Raw genomic sequence first — 6,050 nt, 5'->3', positions numbered from 1 at the left:
CATGCGATAGGCCGTTTTAATTACCCTCAGCCGATGTGATTCCGCGCCCAAAAGTCGCGCCGACCGAGGGTGAACAACTTTTGAGAAATCCTCCCTCAAAAATCCAAAAAATGATTAAAAACAGGAACAAATGGTATGAAAATGAATCTTAGGGCTTTCGCTCTTACCTGTAACTAGCGACTTGGTGAATGACCTCCCGGATCTCCCACAATCTTCTCTGGAACAATTAGGGAAAAGTGGGTGAAAAGTCTTTCACAACAAGGTAAAATAGTAAATGGTAAAAGATATTTACTTTTCCTCCCTTTTATTCAATTTTTCAAGAAATATTAGGTTTTGTAAATATTTTGACCTATTTTGCCTCAAGAATTGGATAATACATTACCTTTTTGCACAATGACAGGTGATGGATGTTCGACGATGATGCTAAGTCACATTTCAACTCTTTTCTCGACTCGTAAAACTCATATGAAAATATTACCGAGTATTTTTCCCTTTTGACTCGTAAAAGAGAATAAAATGGGGGGTCTGCTTTCAAGCTCTTTTCCGATCCTTTAAAAACGAAAAGATCATCGATCCCTTGTCATTTTGAACTCGTTAATGGATGCGAAATGTCATGTGCCCAGTATAATTTTACCCCTTTTTCAGGCTGGGATGCACTATTTACGAAAAAGGTACTCCTTGATTGAAATGGTCAAGCGGTTCTCTCAAGTATCGTTTTCTACCTTTTCGGGCTCGAGAGACACAAATATACAAAAAGGGACCATGTGGAGTTTTCTTTTCTGTGTCTTTTTCAAACTCTCTAAACATGAAAAAGATACCGAGTTACACCTTTGTCGGACTCGTTAAAATATTAAACGACATTGGATTCATCACCATGACGAACATGAGCTTCTCCTTCCTAGGGTTCATTAAACTTAATAGGTCGGATTTGTTCGAAGGATGAAATTACAGTGCAAGCATATGCTATCCCCTTCAAGCTAGAAATTAAAAAATAATTGGGTTACCTGTGAGAAATGGTGGGGGGAAATTTAGAAACATAATCAGTTGTGTCGGAAGTTCACTCTTGAACATGAAACTTTCTACTTCGTGTCAGGATGGGATATCCTCGTTTTTATTGTTGACCTCCCTGGGTTGGGCCGTTCATTTTTGCCTTCCATTTGATCTCTGCCACATCATCATGACCCCCGAACCTATGGATCCAAAAGCTGCCAAACTTCCAGTTGTGTCGTCGATATGTTCAAGAGTTGTCCTTCTACAGTTACACTTACCTCTAATTCTTTGTATCATCCAAAATAATTTTTCATCCCTTTGTCTCATGTCAATGATGTGGGATACATTATGGCCATCCTTCGACATGGTCACTTCTTGTCGAATTCAACTCATTATCTAGGAAGTTGACTGAGAGACTCCCTTCCAATACCTTAGAGCTTGCATGCCCTAATGGAAAGTTTTACGCACTTGACGACAAGTTCATATCATTGGCTTTCGATCGAGTGATTTCACGGGTGTTCGACTTCAGTTCCTCTATTCACATTCCATGGATTGTGCTTATAGTACCTTGATGACCATTGTCATTATTGGTGGTTTATCTTGTGCTTGTTAATAGTTTACATCATTGAATGGTAATCAAGCGACTTTCTAGCATGTTCAACGTCAACACATCTATTCACATGTTAGAATTTGTACTTTGATTGGGTCATGTTGGAGCACAAGACCCTGGGCTCAGATCACAAAAGTCCAGGTTGCGAAGTGATGTGACATGATTATGTTGATATACATGTCTCTTTGATATGGATGGCTGCGACCATACCATGAGTTATCATATGTGATCCTTCTCATTATTGGATGGTTGCGACCATACCTTGGTTTTGATATGATCCTCTTTATAGGATGGTTGCGCCCATGCCTGGATCCATTTACATGATCATTCTCTGGATGGCTACGTCCATACCACGATTCATGTATCATTTTACAAAGTTTTCAGTTATGTATATGTATCTGTACTTTCTTGCAAGTTTTTTGACGACAGACTTTGGTTACCCACACTGATTCATAAAGCATTTCATCCCTCGCTCTAGTTCGGCCTTCACATTTTAGGGGGCATCTATTACACATCATTTTGTCACTGTCCCCGTACTCCCTATTCCTTGATCCTGGAGGACCTCTACAGTGAACTCTACATGCTTTCCCTTCTTGAAGAAACTCACATCGTGTCCCTCTTCATGAGCAGAACAATTCCCTTTTGCACCATTTCCCCAAAATCTTCTTTCTTTTCCCAGTTTACAAGACTGGCGCTAATGATCCTTGTCCTCCTCACGCCAATATGCAGGGATTAACACTGTCCCTAGCACCGACTAGAGCGACTAAGCTTTGTTCTAGTCACTCTGATCCTCTTATGGAAAGTTTTTTAAATAAGGAGCCGAAGCTTCCAGCTCCAGAAGCCTTGTAACGGAAGTCTGGTAAATGGTTTGGCTAGATGGGGTCGAGGATGTAAGTTTTGGCTCCTGTCTCCTATAAGGATGGAACTACCTCAAGAGATAAGACCTTCTCCCATGAGAAGAGGATCCATATCGCATCCATTCATGCTATATAAACCTCCATTTTTCCCAAGCACAAGCTAGTGTTAATGTTGGTCTGCTAGTGTTGATTAAGTTTGGAGTAAACAACAAGCTATTCATAGTTGTAGCTCTCTAGTTGTGTGAGGGAGATGTGTGAATTTGGTTTAGTGTGAAGCCTAAAATGAAGAGCCTTAAAACTATCATTGTTGAGGCCATCATGGAAAGCTAATGAAAGTGTGCAGGAACCTGGTTTTGTTGGAGGAGAGCAGCAACGTCAAGAAAATGGTTGTAATCTCTTCTTGATTCAATATATATGCAACTATCGATTGATTTCCTACATAAAGTGTCATCTCACATATTTATGGCTTAATGTTTCTTGACTTGTTAAGTAGGTTGAATTACAATTTGTCTATTCTCATAGTTGTTGTTTGATGTTGTTTACTCGTTTCACGTGTTTGAATAAGGGAACGAGAGATAGCTGGAGCGAGCAAGCAAGGTCGTCATCAAATAGGGTAAGCATACTAAGAGGTAGGCCCTCTTAATTGGTTCTAACCTAAGGAAATCTTCCATAGAATGTATTGGTTGTGGCTAGATCCATTATCGGGCTAGAGGAATTGTTTGTGTCCGCACAAAGAATTTTACTTCACCACAAAATTGTTGTAGGTTTTCAGGGAATCCTATAGGATTATAGGGAATCCTGTAGGATTACAGGGAATACTGTAGAAAACACAGAGACTATGTAAATTGAGCTGGAGGAGTTCATAAATGGAGGGATTGATGGGATAATGAAGAATATGGGATGGAGGAACGAAAATATGAATTTTATAGGTCCTTCTGCTCCTCTCTAGTTGCTCTGACCCTCCTCTTGCTAACCTGCAAACAACATTTTCGAAATTTTATTTTCCCTCTTTTTTTATTTGTTATTTTATTTTATTTTTTTAATTTTGAAAACAACTAGTCTTCCTCCTAGAGGTTTTCATCCTAGCTGCTTGCCCTGGGTGCCTCAAAAGAGGTTTTCACCTCGAGATGTTTTTATTTTTTCTTTTTTCGACACCATTGGTTGCCTCAAGAGGTTTTCAACCCAAGAATGAGACTGAGATGCCTTATGGAGGTTTTCACGTGAGCCTCTTTATTATTTTTTTCTTTTATCTCTTTTTTTTTGGGACTTGATGGGGTAGAAGCTGAGACTTTCTCCACCACCATCACTGTCTTGCTGATGCCATTGATGAATTCTTGCTTTGACAAGGGCTTCTTGTAGACCTTCAATCTGTACCCATTAACAAGTAAAGGAATAATCTCTGCATCAATGGTTCTTACCTGTATTGAGCCATTATCATGACATTTTTCTATAACAAAAGGCCCTAACAATATATTCCTTAGCTTTCCTTTAAAATCCTTGTATCTAGAATCATATAATAGAGCCCAATCTCCTTCTTGAAACTATTTTTCCTCTATGTTCTTGTAATGCCAAATCTTCCTTTGAACTTGAGCCACCTCTGTGTGCAGGAGGGCTTTCATCCTAAACTCATATAAACCATTCAGCTGGAGCAATTACTCTTGTTGTGCCCTCGTGAGATCTAGATCTAGTTGTGTTGCCATTCTTAAGGTGTTGTATTCAAATTCAATGGACAACATGGTCTTCTTCCCATAGACTAGCTCATAAGGAGTGAATCCAATGGTGGTCTTCTAGGTGGTATTGTAGCCCCAAGTGGCCTCTACTAATCTATCTGCCCGTTCCTTTCTGCTTCTGGTAATCAATTTGGTCATAATGCCTTCCAGCGCTCTGTTGGTTACCTCCACTTTCCCATTAGCTTGTGGGTGGTAAGGAATGGATGTTCTATGCTTTATCTTGTGCTGGCTTAACAAATTTTCAATCATGTGAGATGTAAAATGGCTACCTTGATCGGTGATCAGTTCTCTAGGGTACCCAAAATTATAAATATATTTTCCCTTAAGAAATCAACCACTTTCTCCTCCGTTGTTGCCTTGATGGCCTTGGCTTCAACCCACTTGGTTAAATAGTCAGTGCACACAATGATGTACTTCTTTTGCTTGGATGGAGGGTTAATGGGTCTAATGAAATCCATGCCCCACTTTTCAAATGGCTCAAAAGTCACTTGAGGTTGCAGAGGCATTTCATCCCTTGGGGTAGGTTTCCCCATCCTTTGGCACCGATCACATTGACTAATATACATCCTCACATCCTGGTGAAGAGTGGGCCAGTAATAACCAGCTTGTAGCACCTTGAATGTTGTCCTTTTGCTTGCAAAGTGACCTCCACAAGGCCAATCATGACAGGTTAGAATGATGTCAAAGCCTTCCTCCTCCCTGACACATATTCTCAGTGTTAGCCTCCTGTTGCAACAAGGTTTCATCTTTCATGATTGACATTTTTACATGCCAAATATGTCATAATTTGCAGGCTACAGTGTTCCATATTTTCCACAAGATGCCATGAAGTGTGCTAGTCCAAATGGCACTGCTGATTCCAATTTTGATGAGTTGTTCCAGCTTTGAAGAGTTTTCATTTAAGGGAGGTCCAAACAGTCTAATCTTGGTCTCCCTAGGTTTCAATTTCCTGTTTTAGAATATAGAGAATGCATCTGACCAAACAGTTTAATCTTGGCAGATTTGTAGATAGGTAGAGAATCAAAGGGACCCAACTGTTTAATCTGGGCCCTGGCAGAAATAAGTGTAGAGCTAGATAGGAAACATTCAAAAGAAAAATTGTAAATCTGGGTTTGCAAGTCTAAGTGCACCCAAACCAAAAAGAAGAAAAATTTTAGGTGAGTAGGCTGGGTAGGTAGCTGTGAGGTTGCAGAATGATGATTTATGATCAATTTTGTGTTACAAAGTGCTTCATCTTTACAGATCACAGTGCAGGCAGTTTTCATTCAAAGGAGCTCAAAGGTGGACATCACTAACTCCCCCTTCTTCTAATTCCCTAAGTCACCTACTAACTTCCCAAAGAGGTCAAGATCTGCTTGATTCCTCTTAGTTTCATCATCATACATATCAGTTGCCTTGGTGAAGATCTGCTTCACTCAAGGATTTTATTTCTTTTCAAATTCTTTTCCCCAAAATTAGCCTAAGGTCCCTGACCTTAGCGCCTGTTTATCATCTCCATATTAACTACTCACACTAGTATATAACTCCCTATTAGTTTTCCCCTTCCCCTACTAAAACTATGTATATAAAACTCCTTATGTAAATATCCCCTCCCTGGCAATATAGGCATATTGTTTCCAAGTCCGGGAAAAAATGGTCCACCTGGGGCTGTTTTTAGCCCATCCGAGTCATAGCAGGAGTTAGATGACACCTGGTCATGCTAACAACCTCTCCCCTAGCCCTAAAAACCCTCAAAGACCCTCTTTCCCGCCCCCTTGCCTTAAGTTTTGGGCATAAATCGTTAAACCTGTGAGCATTAAACCCATGTTTTACCCCTTATCCCTAAGCCCCAACTGTAAATACATTAACTCGCCCATTTTAGAC

Source organism: Pinus tabuliformis, chromosome 1_2, assembly GCF_031772625.1.
Source record: "Pinus tabuliformis cultivar Carrire ecotype Pingquan chromosome 1_2, CPIR1, whole genome shotgun sequence".
NCBI lineage: Eukaryota > Viridiplantae > Streptophyta > Pinopsida > Pinales > Pinaceae > Pinus > Pinus tabuliformis.
Note: the sequence above shows the minus strand (reverse complement) of the source record.